This window comes from Macrosteles quadrilineatus, unplaced genomic scaffold (assembly GCF_028750875.1).
Source record: "Macrosteles quadrilineatus isolate MER2022 unplaced genomic scaffold, UCM_ALF_1.0 Scaffold_6__1_contigs__length_79288215, whole genome shotgun sequence".
Taxonomy (NCBI): Eukaryota; Metazoa; Arthropoda; class Insecta; order Hemiptera; family Cicadellidae; genus Macrosteles; species Macrosteles quadrilineatus.
In genome coordinates this window covers 19,059,932-19,085,394 of record NW_026542599.1, presented here as the reverse complement: position 1 = coordinate 19,085,394, position 25,463 = coordinate 19,059,932, and positions in this window count along the sequence as shown.

The following is a 25,463-nucleotide window of genomic DNA, read 5'->3' as shown; positions in this document are numbered from 1 at the left end:
CCTGGAGAGTTCTGGAGGATTACACGGGCAGTGACCACCAGTACATTATTTTTGATGTCCTGGATGGTCATCAGAGACAAGTAGCCGCGTTTCGTCAAGTGCCCGTTCGATGGAATATTAAAAAATTGGACGTGGCAAAATTCAATGAAGCCATCTTACGAGGAACACCGGTGGTTCCCCCCGCAACTAGCGTGGCTCATGCAGAGGTGTTAGTTACATCCATGATGGGACTAATCGTCTCCGCTTGCAATGAGTCTATGCCTCGCGGAAGATCCCGGTGCAATAAGCGACCTGTGTACTGGTGGACTGCCGAGATTGCGGAATTGCGTCGGTCAGCATTGAGAGCCAGAAGACTTGCTACCAGGGCCAGAGAACCTGTAGACAGACGTCGTAAGTCGGATGCTTACAGAGTGGCTAGGAGGTCTCTTCGTCGAGCCATCAACCGGAGTAAACGTAGTTGCTGGGAGACATTAAGGGACGATATCGATTCCAATCCGTGGGGCTTGGGTTACAAACTGGTAACCAAGAAACTTGGCACCCGCTCTCCACCTTCCGTCATGGATGGGGCCACTATGGAGAGGATAGTCGAGTCCCTTTTCCCGGCTCACACGTTGCGCCCACTGCGGGATTTCGGAAGGGTGGATGACGTACCACTTTTCAGTCTTGGAGAGGTGGAGGCAGCCGTCCTATCCCTGAAGAACAATAAGGCTCCTGGACCCGATGGGGTACCCGGCGAAGTTCTCAAAAAGGTTTTGACTATTAACCCCTTGATACTTTTGCGCATGTACAATGCCTGCCTAGTCGAAGGAGTTTTCCCTTCGTGCTGGAAAACAGCTAGGCTTGTGCTTGTTGGGAAGGGGAAGGGAGATCCAGACCTGCCATCCTCTTACAGACCTCTGTGTATGTTGGATACGGCTGGAAAAGTCCTCGAGAAGTTGATACGTTCCCGACTGAATTCAGCCGTGGTCGCTGCGGGGGACCTGTCCCCTCGGCAGTATGGATTCAGGATGGGGCGATCTACGGTTGACGCGGTTGAAGAGGTGAAGCAAGCCGTGATGAGAGCTGAGGATTTTAACCACTACTCTCGAAGGGTTGTGCTGCTCGTCACTCTCGATGTGCGAAACGCATTTAATTCGGCGAGGTGGTGCGATATGCTGGATGCTCTGGAGAACACCTTCCACGTCCCGGCATACCTCATGCGTATCATAGAGGATTATCTCCGGTTCCGCCTCCTCTTGTATGACACTACAGAGGGCCCACGGACGATGAGTGTCACTTCCGGTGCTGCCCAAGGTTCCATACTCGGCCCGGACATCTGGAATGTCGCGTATGACAGCCTCCTGAGGTCTGAAATGCCTGAGGAAACTGTTTTGGTTGGGTACGCGGACGACGTTGCAGTTTTGATAGCTGCACGTAGCGTTGAGCTGGCTCAGCTAAAGCTGAACCGAGTTATGCGTACTATAAACGCATGGATGACAGACCACGGTCTCTCGCTTGCTTTGAGCAAAACTGAGATCGTGATATTAACAAAAAAACGGATTGACACCATCGTGCCGTTGAGGGTAGGGGCCGTTGAAGTCCAGACCGTTCGTTCTGCCAAGTACCTTGGGATTATGGTGGACAGCAAGCTTAGCTGGCGGGATCAAATTTTCCGTACGGCGGACAAGGCCGCTAGGGTGGTCTCCTCTCTTAGCCGGTTGATGGCCAATGTCGGAGGGCCTCGGTCCAGCCGTAGAAGGCTGTCAATGTCTTCTGTCCAGTCCGTACTCTTGTACGGTGCTGAGGTGTGGGCAGACGCTCTAAATAAAGAGGAATATAGAATGCGGCTTGCCCGAGTGCAGCGTCAAGCAGCACTAAGAGTTGCATCCGCCTACCGAACAGTGTCCGAACCCGCCGTCCTGGTGGTTGCTGGAGTCATCCCCGTCAAACTTTTGGCGGCGGAGAGAAAAGAAATTTATCAGCGCCGTGGGGAGGACCAGGCACGAACAGAGGAACGCACCCGCACCTACCAGCTGTGGCAAGAGAGCTGGGAACAGGAGACTCGGGGACGCTGAACCAGGCGACTGATAAAGCAAGTCCAACCTTGGGTTAATCGGCGGTGCGGAGAGGTGGACTTCTACCTCACCCAATTTCTGACGGGTCACGGCTTTTTCCGGTCGTACCTGTTCAGGATGGGCAAAGCCGTGTCACCCGACTGCATATACTGCCCAGGCATTCGCGATGACGTGGAACATACCTTTTTCCACTGCCAGAGTTGGGAAAGGCCCCGCCTGGAGGCTCAACAGTTAGTAGGACTGCTGTCGGTGGACACGGTCATACCGATGATGACGGAGGGTGAGGACAATTGGACCTGTGTGTCACATTACATCCAGGGTATTCTCCGCGCCAAGAAGCTCGACCTTGACCGGGATGCGGTGTAGGTCATAAAGTATCCAAATGCCATAAACGGTGAGAGCCCTGAGGGCTTAGGTAACATGTTGGCCTGACTTGAAATAATGTGACAAACAATTCCAGGTCTGTGTCCAACAGAGTAGAGGGGGTTTTTTAGTGAGTAGTCTGCGATAGATTCAGGAGTCTCACACTACAGGCTGGCTACCTGTGTGCGTAAAAGCATTTTCCCTCCTCTCCCTTAAAAAAAAAAAAAAAAAAAAAAAAAAAAAACTATATAGACTTTACCATCAATCTGGTACATTTTACAACAAGGGGTTTTCCACTAGCATACCTTTTCAACCCGTCCTCCTTACCAAATTTTTATGATTTGAGCCATTTTAAAGATTTTGATCTAGCGCACATTTAAATGGTTTTAAAATGGTAATTTCCTTTGGGACTTCACTCTCTCATGGTTTAATTTATTTCTAGAGACCATTTTCAAAGATTAAGTTATGCTGAACTTTCTTTGTATTGGCTGAATTGTGAATGGTGATTTAACAGCCGTTCCTTTAGTTGAATGTTTAACCACAGACAAACAACTATTAACAGACAACAACCAACAAAAGACTAAGCAGCTTATGCAAATATATTTTAAATGGACATTTTTTTGAAAACTTAGACTTGTTTGAAGTAGGTGAAGCTCTCCTCATAATTTAGATATAAAATCAACAAATGCATTGTAAATTAGTAGTATTACTAACCAATAACTTCTTCCAATGACAACAACATCCAACCAAACCACAAATAAGTTAGTGAGAGTCGGTGGCTCAGTCGGTAGCGTCACGGACTTCGGACACTGGTCACTGCCGAAAACAATTTAACAGTACAGTTCACCTTTGTACTGTACTGGCTCACCCCTTGCTTTGCTGGATACGTTCCACGCGAATATGTGTTATTTGCCACCAGTGTCATTTGCCACCACTCTAGGATTTGTGTCATTTGCCACCACTTTATACCTGGCTGGGTGAGTCATCAGCCCCAACCCTAGTCCGTGGGTCATCATATATAACTGAATGTAACCAAAAGCTACTTTTAGCGAATTTCCCTATAGGGAAGTAGCTATTACCGTAGGTGGCACGGTAAGACCTAGACCCGGGACCGATTTGCTTTTTCATTTTGATGTCCCCAGAGGCCAAAAACACCATTCGTTCAAATTTTTATATATGTATATATATATATAGACATCCTACTAATATTATATATATATATATACAGTGTGTAAATTAAGTATGGAAACAAATCTGTATTTTTAAAACCGAAATAGATAGAAATATTCTATTTGTGGCAATAATAGTAAACAAAGATTCCGCAATTTTTCACATGAAAAATATTTTTTTACTCCCCTAACGGGGTAGGTGGTAGGGGGTGACTTATTTTTTTCAAATAGCAACCCCTATTGAGTGACCCCTCATTTTGAAGGGTTTGTCAAAAGAAACACAATGACGCAAATCCGAGGTGAATATCTTACTCCTAGCCCAAATGGCGGATATTCCAAAATTTGATTTATTGTACGTGAAAAGCACCAATTTCACAAATAATGGAAAGAAATCTGTATTTTTAAAACCGAAATAGAAAGAAATATTCTGTTTGTGGAATTGATTGTTGACATAGGTTCCGCAATTTTTTTTATCAACAATATTTTTTCAACCCCTTTAACAGGGTAGGGGGTGGGAGTGACTTATTTTTTTCAACAACAACCCCTATTGAGTGACCCCTCATTTTGAAGGGTTTGTCAAAAGAAACACAATGACGCAAATCCGAGGTGAATATCTCACTCCTAGCCCAAATGGCGGATATTCCAAAATTTGATTTATTGTACGTGAAAAGCACCAATTTCACAAATAATGGAAAGAAATCTGTATTTTTAAAACCGAAATAGAAAGAAATATTCTGTTTGTGGAATTGATTGTTGGCATAGGTTCCGCAATTTTTTTTATCAACAATATTTTTTCAACCCCTTTAACAGGGTAGGGGGTGGGAGTGACTTATTTTTTTCAACAACAACCCCTATTGAGTGACCCCTCATTTTGAAGGGTTTGTTAAAAGAAAAAGAATGACGCAAACCCGAGGTAGATATTTCACCCCTAGCCTAAATGGTGGGTAATGAAAAATTTAATTTTTGTAAAAAAAAGCCCATTTTGGAATATCCGCCATGTTAGCTAGGCGTGAGATATTCACCTCGGATTTGCGTCATTGTGTTTCTTTTGACAAACCCTTCAAAATGAGAGGTCACTCAATAGGGGTTGCTATTTGAAAAAAATAAGTCACCCCCTACCACCTACCCTGTTAGGGGGGTAAAAAAATATTTTTCATGTGAAAAATTGCGGAATCTTTGTTAACTATTATTGCCACAAATAGAATATTTCTATCTATTTCGGTTTTAAAAATACAGATTTGTTTCCATACTTAATTTACACACTGTATATACGTCCGTGAACGCAATAACTTGAGTAATTTTTGTCCGATTTTGATGAAATTTGGTTTAAAGGTGTAAAGCGGAATAAACTTGAATGAGTTCGCGAACCAGCACGATCGGACCATGAGAACGGGGCTTTACGGGGGGTTTTATGGGGTAAAAATTGGTTTTTCTCACTTTTGACCCTCAAAACACAAAATTTTCCGATTTCTCTTTAGACCTTTTTAAAGAGCTTAAAAAAACAAATAATTTAGTATATAAAAGTATTTTTGTTCGATTATTGGTAACGGAGAAAATTAAAGAAATTGTAAATTTAAAATTCCCATGTTATTCTTATGGAGAATATTGTCAAATGTTGTAGTTTGCTTGTTTATGTATATATTTTGATCAAACTTGGCAAATTTATTTATTTTGTACTAAGCTATCAATATTTTACTCAAAACACACTTTATTAGTTATCTTGTAGCAGCAAACCTAGGTACTCGTTAAACCTAATGTTATTAAAATATATTTAACTGAAAATCAATTCAGACAAATGGAAATTCGCTTAGTCGGCAGGTTTGCTGCGGCGGGGGTATTATCTAAATTTACACGTTGTTACTCCTTTACGTAGCTTTATAGAAAAAATTAAACTGAAAACATTTTTAAAATGACAGTCTAAAATCGTCATAAAATACAAGGTGTCCGATAAGAAATTTTTAAGTTAAATATTGAAAATATCAGACTTTAAAGGAAGAGAATTCATATTTTTGAATGCCATAAGATAGTAGTTGAAATTCCCCATGTGTTTTCTCTAAATCAAATAGTTTCTGAGATAGCAAAGGTGGTACATTTAAGTTCTTCACCCTGTATATTCGCAGAATACTAAACACTTAAACTGCCTGCGGCCTTTCAAGTATTTTAAAGGGATTTATTCTCATTGATGCGTTGTATACTGTGCCAAATATTATTTTTGTATTATTTATCTAATCTTAGGCCATGTAAGGAATATTCAAATAGCTTAAAATACCTAAACATAGATAGGCCTATACTGTTTAACTTGCAATTATGAAATTTTGGACTCAAAACATGCGTTTTCTTTTGCCGAACAAGATGGTAAAATTAATTTTCACAATTCACAGTCGTAACTGGAGTTATAAACATTTATTTAATATCCAAAAAAATTATAAGTACATCTACATGGTTATGACTCATAGGAACGGCCACGGCGGGAATTCCAGGAACTGACCCTACTGGTGGCAAATGACACTGGTGGCAAACGACACTGGTGGCAAATAGTAGGACACCGTTCCACGCATGGGCAGTTAAGTCTATGTGGACGGGCAAATGCAAGGTTATAAAAGGCCGCCAACCTCTTAAAAAATAAAGAAGTATCCAAACTTTTTTCTGAAAAATTATTGATCAAGGGCATTCACAATAACTCTTTTCAGTCTATTTACAATCAAAACTGAATACTCAGGTAAGCGAATAAAATACGACATTTGTTCAAAATCAAATAAAAAGAACTTAGACATCTCTTAAATTGTATCTGTTCGACAGATACGTACATGTAAACAAAAAGCAAGAACAGTAACTATAATTTATAATTCCTATTAAAGGAAAACATGATACTGCGTGTTTATGTTACCCATTATTATAATTTGCTTTATAATTACCCTTTACACCATTTATTTCACTTATTAACTGTTTATAAAATACTAAAATAAGTGCATTCCGTTATTCAAACCGTGCTGCAAATTGTATTCACTACTGTAATTTCGAATGCGTTATCGAATAGTTTTAGGTACTGTAATTGAAAAAATATATGAAATAAAATATGGGCTTCAGCGACGAATACTGAGTTCAAATCAACAGTCGTGTATATATTTAAACTACACAATCCAGAGTGATTTAATTGATTTCAATCTCATGGTTGACGGAGAGCCATTCCAATTAACTGCTGCTACAATCCTATTTGTATTTGTTTGCAAATTAACACCAACGGTTGGTTGGACGAAAGCTTATAATTATTTTCATAAGTCTACAAATTAAAATAAATATAATGTAGAAAATGTATAAATAACTTCATGATTAGGATTGTAAGCGTTATTAAATTAACGGAAAGTCTTAAAATATCATATTTACGCTTATACTGTTTGTTCACAAGACGGTAAATATGCATAAAATATGGTGATTGGGGATCGATTTCAATTGGACACTCCAATCATCATCAGACCCAATAGGCGAATTGGAGTGTCCAATCGAAATCGATCAACACTTACAATCTTTTTTGTATATTTACCGGCTTATGAGTAACACTATAAGCGTAAATATGTATATTTTAAGTGTTATAAGACGTATCTTTATTTACTTTCCGTTTTTTAAACTAAATAAAATGTAGAAAATGTACAAATAACTTCTTGATCAGTATTGTAAGTGTCATTACATTTACGGAAAGTAAGACTTGTAATAATATATGAACACTAGTATTGTTTATTCACAAGACAGAAAATATTCATAAAAGATGTTAAGTGGTGATCGATTTCAATTGTACCATCCAATCATTATCAGACCCAACATAATGACAAGAATCTTGAGCACACCGTTGCAACATTTATCATCTGGTAGTTAAAATAAATTGTATAATTCTCATTGCCCCACGCTGTACATTTAAAACGTGTTAAGGTGCCAAAATATTGAAAATAGTTCAAACAAGTGAGGGGAATAGTGATTTTTTCTGTATAAAACTGTTTGTAGATGAAAAGATTATTAACTGAAAAGATATTTTTCGGATGGAAGATGTAAGCAGTTTCACAACAAGCCAATACAACTTGGCCACCTTCCAGTTTCAAAATTGGCGCTCAAGAAACAATCCATGTCCTCTTTCCGTGGAGTTCCTTTTAGTAGCGGATATTTTACCCGGACCATTTTACACATCAACAATTATTTGGGTGTTTTAATCTAACAATTAAATAAGGTTATAAATATTTTTTGACAGAATTTATCAATAACTATACAGAAGACGTTTCTAGTTCAAGGAATGTGAAATTAGGGATTGAAAATTTAATTACTCTCTAACTGTGATAGTTTTATTTCCTGAAAAAAGCAAAACGAGCTTTATCTCGTATTCAACAAATATTTCCCCTGAGATTGGAGCCAGGAATAGTAATTAAAAAATTTATCGAACAAGTTATAGTGCTCAAAATTTTTAGAACTGAAATTATACGAAACAATAAATATGTAGTAGTTTTGATAAACGAGTTAATCTATTCGATACTTCTAAATTTAAGACTTTAATAGATGTTATAAAGATATAAAATGTCTTTTTCTGAATATCAACTGGTGATTTTGTAAACACAACATGCCGCAAAAAGGTGGAACGTTTGTTTTAAGTAGATATTGTTTTCATTTGAAAATTGTTTATGAATTTCAAAATATGTAACAACACATTTTCATTATATTTGAAGTTTTACGTACCTACATCACAGACTTACACACCATCCTTCACTCATATTTGGGTTAAAATATTCATCTAGAGAGAGTTCCCATCTCAATAATCCCAATAACTGAAGGGCAAATAGCTTTTATTTTGATTTCGCACCCAAATAAGAACTCTATCACGCACGGGTCACTGTGACCCATGTGATATTTCTGCAAAAGTTGTTATCAATAAAGAATCTCTATCTCAATGATTGAAAATTGACATAAAAAGTGCTATGAGTTCAATGAAATTCCAAATTTCTTTATAGTGAGAATGATAAAAAAAGTAGAATACTAAATTAAAAAAATTTAATTTTGTAAAAAGGAGAGCTTATTAAAAAACCACTTTCTGCTGGAAAACGTTATTCAACCTCTTGAATTATTAGGCGCCTTCCATAGTAGTAAACATCAATATAGTTTTAGAAACTACTCGTGAATCCATCCCTGCTTCTATAAAGACGAACTGACAAAAAGGAAATACTAATGCAAATAATTATGAGTTCCATCTAAATTTCAAGCAACAAATATGTGACACGATATCAGCAGCAGTTAGTGAGCAGATAGGCCAGTTCCGAATTACCATAATTATCATTTTATTGCTCAAAACGTGATATGGTTCCCCGGTGATAGCTATGGTGTTTATATCACTGACAGTGTTGCCGTTAAATACAATTTATAGTTATACCAATAGATGATTTATTATTGTAAAAATGAGAAATTAACGTTCGAGGGAGATAAATATAAAGGAACTCCCTTATTGTAATTTGGAAAAATTATTAAATTTTATTTTACTGAGTGCAAACATATATACTTATATATATATATATATATACTGAAGTTTTATCAATTAATTCATCAATTTACACTTAACTATCTTATAACGGATATGTTGTTAAATTTTTTTAAAACTAAAATGAAACCGCAACAAATTGCTCAGGAAAATTAACATTTGTTTTCTCCATCCTGAATTTTACAACTAACCTCACTATGTACAAACATGAAACAAATGTCACTCACTTTCATTGACAAAGGGTCAAACATTTACTTTATGAACTTGATGAGCGCTCCGTATGAACTTTTTGTCATGTTATGCTTAAAAAAAATTAACAAAATAAATAAAAAATATATTTTCATCTCTATACGTCAGTATCCATAACTAAATCAAACTTGTTTTGCTAAATAATAAAATATCGATAAAGATACAAGTACATGTCCCTAGATAGATTTTTAAATAATATATTTTTTTAAATGCACACTTAACTCACTGATAAAGACAAATAAACATACATTATAATTTAATAGTAGCCTAAGTTTAGAAATCGAAAACTCCTCCTTCGTTGCCACGATTGCACAGGAAACATTGTTTTGAAAACACCCTTCATTTCGGATAATATTATTGCACAGTTCAAATAAATACTGTGAGTTGTGTATTGAAACCCATGCATTCTGTAGCGAATTGCTTACTAGCAAACTACAATACCATTTATTTACATTTTTTTTTAATAAATGCATCAACCATCCAAGAAATAAGTGAACAATTACAAATAACAATTGTATCCACTGGATTGGTGCAAATAAATGGTTCACTATATGAAAAAGCTATGGATGGTTCCAAAAATAATATTGTGAAAAAATTAGTTGTTGAACGAAAAATCTAAGTCATGTTAAAAAATACTTTTATATTCAAATTGTCATAAAAGGTTAAAAGTGAAACGTTAAATAACCATTGTCTTCTAAACTCTGAAGCCCTATTGCATTGGAGCTAATATAAATGGAAAGACTTTAGACAGCGAATGGGAGCAATAAATAAGAGATTTTCCAGTAAAACGTGTCATATAATATTTTTCTACCTAGCTATTTTTTGTACCTAGCCTGGTAAACTTAAATTTACGTTCAAACACATCAGTCAATTAAGAAACTATCAAAGCAAGTACCTATACTGTTTTTTTATGTAGTCATAGATTTAAAATATTTATAGGTAATTTTTTCCATTTAATAACTTCTATAAGTAGTTTGTTGTAGTGTAAAATAAAGATCTTGGTTTAACTAGTATAAAACGCTATTAATTATGTAGCTAGACATTTTAATTTCTTTTTTTTATTGTTTTACTCATTGAATTAACCATAACCATTTTATCATCTTTCATCCAACCACATATTGGAGTTGGAATGCAAAACAAATATATACATAGCAAAAAAATAAATACAATAATAAACTTTTAAAGGTTATTCTATTCAATTAAGAAATCGAATAAACACATGTTAGCAAGCCTATTATAGTTTATTTTTATCTTTAAATAGTCAATTACATAAAACCGAGGTAAAACAGTTCTTAATTACATATTTGCTTGCGAACTAAGAAATTAAATATTAAAAAACTGATTCAAGGCCTGTTTAGATTGAGTTAATTGACTAAAACAAACTCTTCGAAATAGTAGGATTAGTTTAAATAGAATAACTTATGTTGGTTTATCGTAAATAGGAAAATAAACGATTTACTTAATAAAATATATTGGTATATTTTGATTACATAAACTGTGTAGAACTTTAAACAAATTGAGGTTTTTATCATATAATATGAGGCAAAATTATATAACTATACAGATTTGTATTAAAATAATAATTATATAATTAGCTTGGAAATGTTTTTAACCAATTAAAATAATTGACTGTTGGTTGTGTAAGCTATTATGAAATCAAGGTTATATAATTATGATAGCACATTAAATATATATATTTTAAAGGAATAATTCATTTTTATGGTGGTTAGACAATCATTTTGGATAATTGTTAAATGTTTTGTTTTGACATTGCATACTTGTAAAGTGAACAACGTAATCAATGTTATGTGAAACTCTTTGATACCATTTTGTATCCATAAAACTCTGCTGAAATGCCATTGTTGTTTTATTAAGCGCTATTAAAAGCTAAATTCAAACCATACAGGATACATTAGCTTAATTTAGAAATCGCAAACCATTAGTTCTTAAAACCATTTTCCCAGTAAGCTAAATTAATAACGACCTAGCGTGTTATTGTATGTTATTAATTTACTATCTAAACTTCTACCAACAGTTTTGAGTATTTTTTGGGACCCAAAAATGAAATGAAATTGTTTTGGCTTACTATTACTTTTGAAAACCTAAAATTTACCTCAGGTGCCGAACTATCTAGTATTCAACAAAAGGCAAATGTAAATTAAGAAAATCCATAGAACTAAAACAAAAGATTAAAATTAATATGAAAGAAAAATGAATAATGAGTTATTCACTGAAATAACTTTTTTTGTGCATTTATGTTGAAATAAATTCAATAAATAATTTCCGACAACAAAGGTAATGTAATGCTGAAAGCTCATTTACAATTTAATGTTGTGTGCGATTGTGCTTGGTGTTTACCAGATCAGTACATAGAACTTGATATTAATAGTTATATTCTATATTATTTAATAGTTTATATAATAGTTTAAACAAAAATTTATGAGGTGACTCACAAGCATTCCTAATTGGTACCTTTACGTTTTAGTTCTTTGTGATAACAATGGCTCCAATTTTATTAAGTAAGCAAATATATTTTTTCTAAAATAAAGAATCCTACATATATTGTTATGAGTTGAATCAATATAATCAAAGTTTACAATCACACAATATATTATACTTACATACTTGGTAGGTTTATTTTGTAAACAGTTAACACAAAACTACTCAAGATAAAAAAGTGTTCGGGTAGGTTTTACCAATTCACCGTTGATGTAATTCAACAGTTTATTTTTTAATTATAATCATAATAAACAGAAAAATCACTCTGTGAATTTTAGTGGCAACAGTTTGGTTATGGTAATGTTTGCTATTTAAATGGCATTAAATGTGCTGTAGAAGAAAGGAAAAGAATAAAGACACAACATCTAAATAATAGCTTAAGGTCGGTGGAGGTTTAAGAAAAGTCAAGCGATTCTATTCTAAGTATTGAAGTTGGAACGAGGTTTGCGGTTTAAATGGTTATTCTTCCAGTAAGACGATTACTTTAGACATTCACAAAGAAACATTTCTACTACGTAACCAAGTTCTTCTTAGGATTTTTGAAAGGAAGATAAATTACATGCCTAGTTGAAACTTTATCCAAAGAAGTAAGAATACAGTATGATCGAGATTTAAATAATACATTTAGTAGTTTATACTAAAATGAAATGTACAAATATAGTTATTTGGTGATATATGACAATTACAAATGTACTTCAGCAAAATATAAAGCATATAACCACTATTTACATACATAAATTCCAGTTTAAAACAGTATTTTTGATTTGTGCAATTCAAGTAAGACATCACTAAGACTAATAATCTTGTGTTACTGTCTTAATCATTATTTGCTGCCGTTCAAACCAATCTGTTAAATTAAATTTTCCTTTTATAGCCTTGAAATTTAAACTTAAGTAAAATATCAAAAGCCACTCTGTTAATATAAAATAATTTTCACTTCTATATGAAAATTAAAATTAAATTTAAATTCACTTTCTAGTAAAAAGTGCGATAAAAACCTAAAATATTATTTGCAATGCAAATGATTACGAATTGGGGTACCAAATTTGTTAAAATAACATTTAAATGTTATTAAGTATCAATATTTGTTCGCATTTAGAATACCAAATATAAACATAACCAATTAACGCACTTGGTGGATTAATTAATGCACTATAAAAACGACAAAAAACATTTGCAAATAAAATGATCACAAAACCGTGTATTTTTACGATTAAACTAATTTAAGACGTAAAACGTTTCAGTCTTTTATCATTAATTACCTACTTCTTGGCATCGACATTATTTTTTCTATTTTTCATTATCTAAGTGTTGTAAATGGTTGATGCAGTTGGATACTAAACGAATAATGTTATTTATGCTTCAAAGTTTTGCCATTTAATAACGAGAACCCAGCTAAATGTGGTGTAAGGGTTAACTCTACATTATTACACCTTCCACGTCGTTACAGGCTTTTAGGCTAACAACGTCTGCGGTCTAAATCCAATGCAAGATTACATGTAACATTAAGCCTGGTTTACCAGTTATTCTAAAATGGCTTCCACTTTAAGCCATTGTAAAAGAAAGTTTTTAACCAAAAAATAGCATTAGCTTTGGCTTGGTTGATTTGGAAATTTTGTATAAAATATGTACGATGAGTAATTAAGTGGTAATTAAATGTTTTCAGTATGCATATTACAATTGAAACCAAATATTTAACTGTCAAAATCATTAGCTTGGCATATTGGTCTTTGCAGAAATATGGAAAATTGGAGAAACCATGTTTTTACAACATCTTTAAACACAGCCAAACTACTAACTAGGGTTCAAATGTTAAATTTCCATTTCAATGAAGCTGCTATATAAATTAAGGTTGTTAAACCATAACTTAAATTATTATATAATACGCAAGATTGTAACTAATTTAAGCTATTATGTAAATAATATTACATATACAATATATAAAATAATGTAATCTATTACTTATTAAATATAAAATAAATAAAAACGTAATTAAAGTAAATGCTAGGTACAAAGATATTTTAATGATATTGTTATGACAATATCTACTGTTTAAAAGCTCTCTTGAGCCGTTGTTAGCTTAACTTACCCCCTAAACCTCATTTGTGACTAATAATGTTTTGAATCCTGAAATTATTGATTATATTACTATTAAGAGGTTGAACTTCACTTAATACTCAAAGGTAAATCTGGTTCAACGTCATAATGTGTGTTTATATCCTAAATATTAAAACGTTTTTGACTAGATACCCAATTAAATTGTGCATACTAATAATATAAATAAGCTGCATTTATTATTCTGCAGACATAACTAACTATTCTTTTTCCAGTCAACGATCTACAGTTTTGTTCTACTATTTTAAATTCAGAATTTTTATTGGTCAAAGTTTCCTGATACCTTATTGACCATGACCATTGCGCTGCTTTAGTTTCGTTTAGCTGAATGTATAGTTAGTAGTTCCACCCTAATGTAGATTCACTATTTTAAAATAAATTTAAAAATTCATAAATGAAAAAAAGTTCAACTGGAAATCGACCAAACATGTTTTTTTTTTTTTTTTCATCATTCACTAAACAGTTGAGTAGCATTTATGCCCCAGCCTTCCTAATTTCTGTGACTAACATTAATGGAAACAGTGGAAGATAGGTTGCCAAAATCAAAGTCCATTGTTACTGGTAAAGTAAACACAGGTTAGTCAGATCCCATGGGAAATACCGCTTATTGTTACAACTCTGACAGTTAAACCAATACAGAGGCTAGTAACAATGAAGAACACCAAAATAATTAGCTTTTGTTGTTAATTACTTTAATTCCATATATGAGGGTGAAGCTAATATGGTTGATGATATAACAGCTCCTAAAGTTATTATAAGTTGTATTAGGTAAAATACATATTAGTAGAATTAATATATGTATTAATTTATAGCTAAACTAGTGTACCTATTAAAAACTTTAAGGTGTAAAAATTATAATGTGAAATATTTACCAAATAATTAGTTTTTAATATAAAATTATTGGATATATATGGTTTTTGATTCCTGTGTTTCTGCCAATAATGAATTGTGCACCGAGTTTAAATTTATTCAGGCGATGATGTGTTTGCTAGTGTAAACAAAAAGTTGGATTCAAACACCTCAAGTGTAAAGAAAAAAAAATGGTATCAGCATTCAGCAATGTGACTCATACTTTTTTTCATAAGCTTGTCAACAACTTTTATAATGGGTAAGTGGTGGGAGTAACTGTGATATTTTATAGTGAAAATCACAACAATTGCAATAAATTTTGAACCGTATTTGTTACAGAAATGGGGGACTGCCCTATTTTGTTTATAAATGTAAGGACCATAACACATTAATTTTAATCAAAACGTGCAATTGCCTAAAACCCAATTTTTATAATTTTATGGGCTATTTCATGAGGAAATAACATAACTATCGTAACTTTTAAACCTTAATTTTTACGGAAAAGGAATTTGTACCATTTTGTCCAGAATTCAAGGACTATAACATTCTAAATTTATATGAAAGCCGTTAAAACAATGTTTGAAAAATTCGATGTTTATGATATTTAATGGGTTTTTACGGGAAAATTAGGTACCTTTAAAATAAAAATTTTAAAAAAATAAAAAATCACTTGCAGGTATTATGTATTAGTACCTACATACCAAATTTCATCAAAATCGGACAACAGGTCTGGTCTGTAGCCCCGTACACATTCAGACACACCAGAGAGCACAGAATAGAAATATTCTGTCCAGAATTTATATGTGCTCGCTGAGACACACACATAGACATCATTTCAAAAACCACTTTTGTGGTTCAGGGGGACCCAAAACGGATACATCCACACAAAACTTAATCACGAAAATTTTGACGAAAACAATACTTTCTCCATATACAATGATTTGTAGGAAAGTAAAAACATAAATACTACTATACCTATTGTTGGTAAAGTATCACCTAAAAACAAAACTAACCCCTTAACAAAAATCAGTAGCAGCAATGTTTGTCTGAGTTGTATTAAATGTAGGTTGTACATTGCGGCACAGAACCCAGACTAATTAGTGAGCTTTTAGACAGACTAAGGGCTTTAAGTTGGTTAGGCTTTGATGAGTGTTAGGCTGCTTACAAAAAAAAAAACTTTAATGGGTGTTTATAGAACCCTAAGTGGGTTTAAGACCACCCGAATGTTACATTTGATGGTTATATGCTATCTTGTAAAATTTACTCTTTTTTTTTATTCCTCATTATTAAATAATATGTGGTTTAAAAAAGTTTTATTTCTGTAATCTAAATTGGAGATTACTTAAGTCAATTGTTCAGTTACGGCAAGTAGATCACCTGACTCTTGCCAAGATAAGTTGTTTCATCAACTGACAATTGGAGGATCAATAAACCTCAAACGTTCTCACTTGATCAGACATCATCTTTAGCTTTGTCAATTATTCATCCAACAGTACAAACCATCTGCGTTTTGTAACCCTTAAAATTTACCAAACAATTAACTTCGACAATGAGCTATAGTCATTTTAGGGCTGTACTATAAATTACTGTTGCAATCATTTTAGTTCAAAAACCCTAATAAAAAATAATAAAAAAAGTATGCTGATTTTATCAAAGAGCATGATTTAAAAAACAAATTAGAAAAGTTGTAGACATAATTTGACGTCACATCGAAATCGATCCTCCTATAAACCAGTTAAACTAAAAAAATAGGGGCAAACAAATTTTACTAAAATTAAACAAATAGACTAAATAAGCTTATCTGTGTTTGATAATGTACCTCAATATGGAATGTAAATTTGGTTTACGTTGGTAAAAGGGCCCCTTTGATCCATGGCAAAAACTGTTTCTGCTGCTGATTGGTAAATCAAGAAGTTCCTAACAAGATTTGACAACTGTTAACTAAGTTGACTTGAACTGTAGACAGTCTAACATGGTTTGTATTTTGTTTACACTTGGTACAACTCTTAATGAAATAATAGCATCACCACTGTGAATAATACTTTTTGATATAAGAAGCCACTGATAATTAAATTACATTGTTTAATTATCTATTAATTGTTATATCTTAAATTTCTTACTTTTTGTAAAACAAGTGGTTCTTGAAAAAACCCGTGGAAAAATTACGCACTGCTACAAAATATTAGAAACAAATCATTTTTAAATTTAGAGCTTTAAGAATATGATATGATTTGTTTTTAACTCCGTACAAGACTTCTAGAATTTATTACAAATTAACCATCAGCCCAATAACGGATAGCCAGAATTCAAGTAACCTATCAGGAGTAATCACACAAAGGTTAATCACGTTTAAATGTAAATTAACTTTCAGCATTTCATTATCTCTGCTGTAATTGAAAATGTAATTCCTTTTTACTCAAATGTTAACATGGATTTTTATCGGGTTCACTAACAATAACTAACCTAATAGGTTTTATAGCCTAGTGTAGGCACCCTATTGCAAAAAAAAAACACTGTTAGCACACAATGATTAAATACAGTAATTCGGAATCCCAGGGTAGCTGGGTAAGAAAAACGCCTAAAAAATTTAAACATGCATTAAAAAATAAGTAATGATTTAAATATTCCGTTATTATTTTATATTCAGATGTTACTCAGCAGTAAATATTCAGCAGCAATTTTATTCTTGGTAAGATAAAAAAGAAAAATATTTCTAAAATACAGTGAGACATCCTGTAGTGTGGAAAATCCACTTCTCGCAAAAAAAACTTAGCCTGTATCCAATCCTAGCACAATGTGTCACATAACTCTATATTAAATCACCATTTGGTTGTAAAATTCATCGATGATTTCATCGTGATTTGCATTCGTATTTAATTTAAGAGGACAACTGGTCTATATGTAACTAAGTGTGAAAAATCACATGGGAAATCTACTGGTTAGCGTCTCAGGATTTTGATGACAGAATAGCTTGATCTCGGGAAAATCCAAACAGGGGTAATGAAAAATTATTACACATTTCTTAATAGCCTTTATGAACCGTTTGGTAACATACTGTAAAAAATAACCAGTGCTAGACACAAATTAAGGGAACGATTAAATATTTTCTCAGTACCCTATTTCTCTGCTAAATAAGTTAAAAACTAGTCACCCTTTCATAATTTTACCTTATTATACCTTTTACGCCCTCAGTTTGCTTGAAATGTACGCCATATGCTGAGTATGCTGAATGTATGATTTTTCATTAAATATTGATTTTCATAGATTTTTATTGATATCACAACTAATAACATTGGTTCGACACATAAGTTTATTCAATGGAAGGGACCAATTTTTCTCAACTATATATTATAAGATTACTATAATATGTTAGTTGGTTATTTGTTATTCAAGTTATAAAAAAAAACATACAATTGCATTGGTATGCATCACAATACTAAAATCACATGAGTAAAAATATAATTTTTTTATAATATAAGTAGTAATATTTTTTTACAAGGTAGGTTAATGGTAAAGATTATTAAATAATGACCAAATATAAGAAATCTCGTTGAGCAACTAACAGGATAAATTGTATTTATGCTACAAAGTTGTGCCAACAAAATACGTTAGTCCAGCTAAATGTGGTGTGAGGGTTAACCCTAGATTATTATACCTTCAAAGTCATAATTGGCTTTTATGCTAACTATGACTTTGGTTTAGGCCCAATTTAATCTCACGTGTACCTTTATCAAATCATTTTTTAAACTTTTGTCATTATATTTTTAGGAAAACAAATACATAAAGGCTTACAAAAATTTCGGAAGTAAAAACTCTGGCGAAGTACTACAAGCATAAAAAGATGTGTGTACTATTAAAGCATAGCAAAAAATATATTATTTTTATTAGAAGTATACTTACTAGACATTCAAACGGGCTATGGTTACAAAATATGTATAAAAATATCATAAATGCTTTAAATACTTTCATTCAACATGATCGTTCTCAAATTTCAGTTTTTACTCCGAAAACATACAGTAAAACAACAGTTACATATGTGTAGAAGAGACATGTCGTGTAAATGTCACAAAATTATCACAACAATGTGAAGAAGTTGATAAACTTATAAAATATAATTTATAATTACACAATAAACAAATGTTTTCCTTGGACATGTAGTACGTGAAAAAGCGTAAGATTAGTTTCTAATTTAAACTAGGAATACTATTGAATTCTAAATCTATATACTAATTTATTGGTACCAGTAAATAAAAAAACTCCTTTTTTGAAACAAATCCCCCAATCTACGACTACCAACACATAATAAAATATCTTAAAAAATTTCAACTTAATAGATATAAAGTATTTAAAAAGACAGCATTTACAACTATAAATATTAATTCACAAAACATATACTTTAGACGATCAAAAATTATTTTATCAATAAAAAATAAAATAAAAAATAAAACTGGTTTGCAAATGAAAAGATTTACTCATAATTGTTGTATGTTCTTAGCAACACACCTTTAAATGGGAAATTACCTTGAAAAGGGACTGTTCCTATCAACTGATATATATATTCTGTACGTAAAATATTTACTAGTAAAAGGTTGGGATGAAATGCTGTTGTGAAATTGGAGAATTTTGATAAAGAAGTTCAATTAAAACCTAAGAAAACTACATTTAAAAAGTCAACTTAAGTAAAACTGTTTGATAGTATCTAATTCGGGTTGGCTTGTATTTAAATAATTTTAATTTTAAGAAATCCCAGATAAAACTAGCGTGAGTCTGTTGATTCTCACACAACTACACCTGTGGGAGAAGGTTAATTCAATTCAACCCCTTGTGACCTTTTCAATGTCAACCTCAATAACGAATTGAATCCAGGGCCAAAATAGGATATCCTTTAAACGAAGCAGTCAGTAATTTGGAAATGTTAAAAATATTTATTCTGCATATCCCCGTACAGGAAGGAGGTATTTTCTATAACAGCTAACATCAAATAAAGTGACCTTTTCTCAAGCTCTAATTTAGAGTAAGGGAGAGACGATCAGCTGATTTTACCTGGCTCTAAATTAGTTCTCCGTTTGTCCACAACTAGTTTTTTTCGATTTATTTATATTATTAAAATAATCTTTTTATACGATGATATAATATTATTGAACATTAAATATTTAAACTATTCGAAACAACCTGTAATAGCCTTCTACACTTACCAACAGTGTAGTTCGTCAAATGACGTCATCAAATGGTAATCACCTGACATTTCCCAGCTGATCACTGATCCGTCAGATATCTGCAATTACAGCAGGTGATGAAACGGTTTAACCTCTGATTGAAAGATCTTAAAACCATATTTTGTGGTATGAAACATAAAATTTTTTTGTTTAAGCAGGTTGTATTAAGTTTGTGTATTGTAATCAGTGTTTTTCTTATTACTTTTATAATGTGATTAATCACAAAGTTCCAACATTCATTTTTATTTTATTTTAGCGTATGTTTAATTTAATTTTAGATTTTTTTATTGTTAAGATTGTAAAGCTAATACAAATCAACTTTGATGATCTTAAATCCACTTGACGATGTCTCTAAGTGGGTGTTGAAAATATTTTTGTGATCGCAATTTCTGATAGCAGTTATTTAAAAGATTTTTACACCATATTACTTCAACCTCACGGCTTTCCAAGAATGAAGATTGTATAAAAAAGCAATCAAAAGTTGCAGAGGAAGGTAATGAAAGTTTATAGGAAGCTTAGCAACTTTGTAGCGATAACGTACAGTATAAGTAGAGTATTAAAGTTGCAACAGGCTTTGTGGCTTTAAATATATATTCTTCCAGTTAGATTACTTCCTTAGTTGCACAAAGATACATTTAATTTAATTCTAAATTAGGAGAAACATTCTTAGGAGGCTTTAGATAAGTTTTTTTTTCTTAGTTTAGTAGTTAAAATGAAATAGTTTCTACTCTCCCAGTCATACATTTCTGAAGGATAGGGGAAAAGCTACATAATCCATTAAATGAGAGTGAATAGTATGCTGAAAGCATTTTTAATAGGATAGTGCCATCTTTAGAGAAATTGGGGCCCTAGTAACTTGTGTGATTTGTTTTCAATTTCCAATATTTAACCAAATTGAACTTTTTTAAAAGCTTACGTAGGAATATTTTTATGGTTTGATTTAATTATACCGAATCTATTTTTTTACATAATGTTTCCAAAGTTAAACTATATAAACGATAGTAACACATAACGCTTGCCTTGACTTAAAATTAAGAACTTGCTTGAATATTTAATTCTTTTGCCAAGTGATTTTTTTGTACTATAACAAAATATTTATATTAAATAATATATGAACGATTTATATTACAAGAGGAAAGAGAATAAAATAGCCTTTTCAAATACAGTAATCAATGTAAACAATTGTATATGTTTGCATACAGGGTTCAAATGGGGAAGAAAATAATGAATGCATTTTACAACAGAGATTGAAATAGTTCCCTGTCACATAAATCCACGTTTATTTATAATTTTAATATTTAAGATTTTACATGTTACAGTTATGTCAAATTAAATTTAAGAAAAATAGTTAACATTATTGTTGTTTTACAATTATCTATTACAATCTTTTGTAATTTGTTGGTAATTTAAAAGTACTCAATATAATTGCCACAAGTCCATTGAATGGTATATTTTCTTATTTAATTCAGATAAAGTGATTATAGGAAAACCCATACTATAATTTAATATACTGAACTTCAGTTGCTATTAGTTGAACTTCCAATCAATATTTGATTTGCAACCAAACATTTGTCAACGTCAAATTACAAAAACTCATCGTTTGTCAGAGATTGACACCTTTATAAAGACAATACCTCTAGGTCCAATATTTTCATATTGTTTTTGAGTTATTTAATATATAAAAAAAAAAAAATTGTATAAGGGAGTAAATGTGTTAAACTTTACTTCATTTCTACATTTTGTTTCCGAGTCCCCGGAAATTAATAAAATTTTAAAATATTATTAAACATTTTTTATTTGTAATTGTTATAACATTGACGACATAAAAAATATCTAATGTTTGATGTTTACCTATGAAAAAATGTTTATTTACAATGGGTTAAAGAAACTACTTGTAAATTGTGGGAATAGATGTCCAGAATAAAATATATGTTTTGTGTTCGATACCTTGAAAATGTAACATTTCCTAAAATTATATAGTTTTATGTAATATAAAAATAACTGTTTTGCTAAATATAACTGACACACTAATATAAAGACTTTTTTATTTTAAGCCAAATTTAGGCTACATTTATTGAGTATTTTCAAGATATGCATAATAGTAGATTGTAGGAAATTTTATTCTCTTTCGGAATATTACCTTCCACTTTGGTCGATTTCCTCACCATTTAAAAGTTATTTGCAAAAACGTCAAGTAACCTCAAAATTTATAGTGGTAAAAAAAGTTGGAGATTACTTTTTATCTTTGTACAATTAAATCTACAGTTCTGTTGGATCGATTTTGTTGAATGATGTGTCTTTGGAAGACATAAACTCTTTGAGTTGCTTTTTCGTTTGATGTGTATTTTATAGCGGTAAGTTTAATAGTATAAAAATTATAAAGCATTAAAAATGGGTCCATCATTTAGAATAACCCTGTATACAGACTGTCCCAAAAGTCCCGGACCGGTTTACAATTTTCTAAACGACAACAGATAAATCAATAAGATTTTGCACATCAACACCACACTTAAAAATCTCCTTTTTTGGAACTATCAATTTTCTGTCATATCATGGGGACGTCCCACAAGGAGTCAGAAGGAAATCTTAAATAGACGCATAGGTTGACATGCACATCAAATTAAAGACCATAACTAGTAGATTACAATGCCGTAAATTCAAGCTCAAAAGAACGCCTGAGTAAAAAATGGCAGCCGTTCAAAGATTTCTTGAACCTGCCATTTTGAATCTTTGAACGACTGCCATTTTTTACTCAGGCGTTCTTTTGAGCTTGAATTTACGGCATTGTAATCTACTAGTGAAGACCTTTAATTTGATGTGCATATCGACCTATGCTTACGTTAAAAATTTTTCCGATTCCTAGGGCTGTGCCCCCAAATGCAAATTAAATGAATCTTTGAACACTGTCATTCTTGACTTGGTTGTCCGTTTGAGTTCAAATTTGCGGCATTATATTCTGATAGTAAAGACCTTTAATTTGATGTACATGCCAACCTATGCTTCTATTTAAGATTTCCTTCTGACTCCTTGTGGGACGTCCCCATGATGTGACAGAAAATTGATATTTCCTTAAAAAGTAGATTATTAGGTGTTGTGTTTATGTACCAAATCTTATTGATTTATCTGTTGTCGTTTAGAAAATATTAAACCGGTCCGGGACTTTTGGGACAGTCTGTATATTACAAACCAGCTACAAATAGCGTGGATATAAGAAACACCATATTAGTCCAGTCAAAATATATAAAATAATGACCCAACCTCCGTAAAAATCCAAAAGTTTTGAAACTTTGCTCACATATTTCTCGGTACCTAGGAAAGATTATACTAAAATTCCCTATTAATATGAGGCGAGCGATAACATTTCCAACAAAAATGATATGGTCTTTCATTTCGTATATAGCCGTCTTTAAGTTCGACCCACGGTTCTCGAGATTTAAGAAAAAAGGGCTCTGTTTTTGCTAATTGCCGCTAGATCTTGCCCCATATCTATGGGGAATTTTTGTTTAATCTTTCCTAGGTACCCATAAATAAGTGTGCAAAGTTTTTAAACTTTCGGATTTTTTCGGAGGTTAATCCTTTTTTGACTGGACTATATATTTCTTAGTTGAAATAAAACTGTAAGAAATATACATCAAGGGTACGAACAAGACCATAAATAAAATAGTAGGGAATTAATACAGTATTAGTTTTATGTTGAGTAATTGTAATACCTCATAATTAGTTATCTCATGCTTTGACTAGTACCATTGTTATAATAACACAATTAATTGTAATAGCCTATGAATGTTAAATGGCACTTAACATAGCATAATATACTCTGTTAACAATAACAGTTCCAGATAACGAATATGCAGCATAACGGTTGTAGTGTTTCAGGTTGGAAATAGTCTGTTTATTTTCAAGGCATACATTTATTATTACCTGTATTTTTGTTTTGTCCTGAGGCGCTAGGCACGAGCCCGGAATTTTTTTCACATTGCTTTAGGCTTGACCTAGGGGTTGCGACATTATCACTTAGATAAAATCCATCGGTGATTTGGTTGGATTTGAGCCTGGGACCTTGGAGACTGATTCTCATGCTCTAACCACTAGACCAGCTAACTCCCCATATTTACTTGTGTTGGCTGTTTTTTTTAACAACCGTCCTATATGTTATGAACATTTAGTATTGCATTATTGCATTTAGAATATTTTTTATTTTAGTGAACGTTGGCTAAAACTATGCCAATAAATTCAACGTTGATTCTTTTTAGCCAATTTATATCTCATATATTGTTTTAGAATTTTAAAGAAGAATTAGTCTTTTATTTCCCAAGGCAATTTTATATTGCATTTTAACGAAACACAAAAGCCCGTATACAAGTTCTGTTGATTGTCACTAAAATGTAGCTGTGGGAACAGACAGTTGTTAGTTGAATTTAAAATCTATCGCATTCTTTGTAGTTCTTAATTGACTTAAACATTAAACTTAAATTATTTGTTAGTTCACACTTTCAAATCATCAACCTTAATTGATCAACTAAGAGTTTTACTGTTAGTATATTAATTATTGTGTTATTCCAAATGTATAATGAGTAAGAAATACAATATTTCGAGTAATCGTAGGAATTAAAAAAAACACTATAATTGTGTTTTACAGTTTGACCCATCTGAGTGTTATTCTATTATTTTATAATTATTTATTTTATTTCACTGCAAGTTAACAATTTGAAAAAAAGCTTAATTTGTTTCTGATGGCGAGATTTATTTGATTAAAGAGTCTCCAATTACATGTTCTAGCTCAGATTATACACCTATTCAGACTCACAAAAAAAATAAATTAAAAAGCATAAAATCAATAATACGTGCATTATAGTTTACAATCTAATATCAAGATACATAGCTCATCCAATAATAACGATATTTCCTTAATAACTATTACACAGTGTGTATTTAACACAAAAGAAAACTTGTATACCAATGAGTTTTTTTTTTTAATTTTAATAGTTTTGGCTTATCTCTTAATAATTTGTATGCAGATTTGTTATAATATAAATATGTGTGTCATTAAAAAAAAGCTTAATCATTAATAGCAAAAAAAAATAAAATCTTGGTCTTTAATGGAAGATTATTTTGAGATTCATCAGAGGCAGTTAGGGATTTGGTTTTCAGGTTTTAGTTCCCCCATGACCATTACACCATATACACTATATGTGAACGTAAACAATATACAGTATTTGTACAGTATTTATTTTACCATAAATACCTTAAGGTCGCCCAATTTATAAAATCGGTTTAAGCCATGTTTAAATCATTCTGAAATTATGAGTACAACTTATTAAAGATTATTCAGTTTACAAATTTTAACCTATAAATTCCAATTTTACAGTAAAACTCTCTTGTGGAAAGTGTTGAACTTTTCGGTCTCAGTCTGAAAGTAATAATGAAACAGTAAGACCCA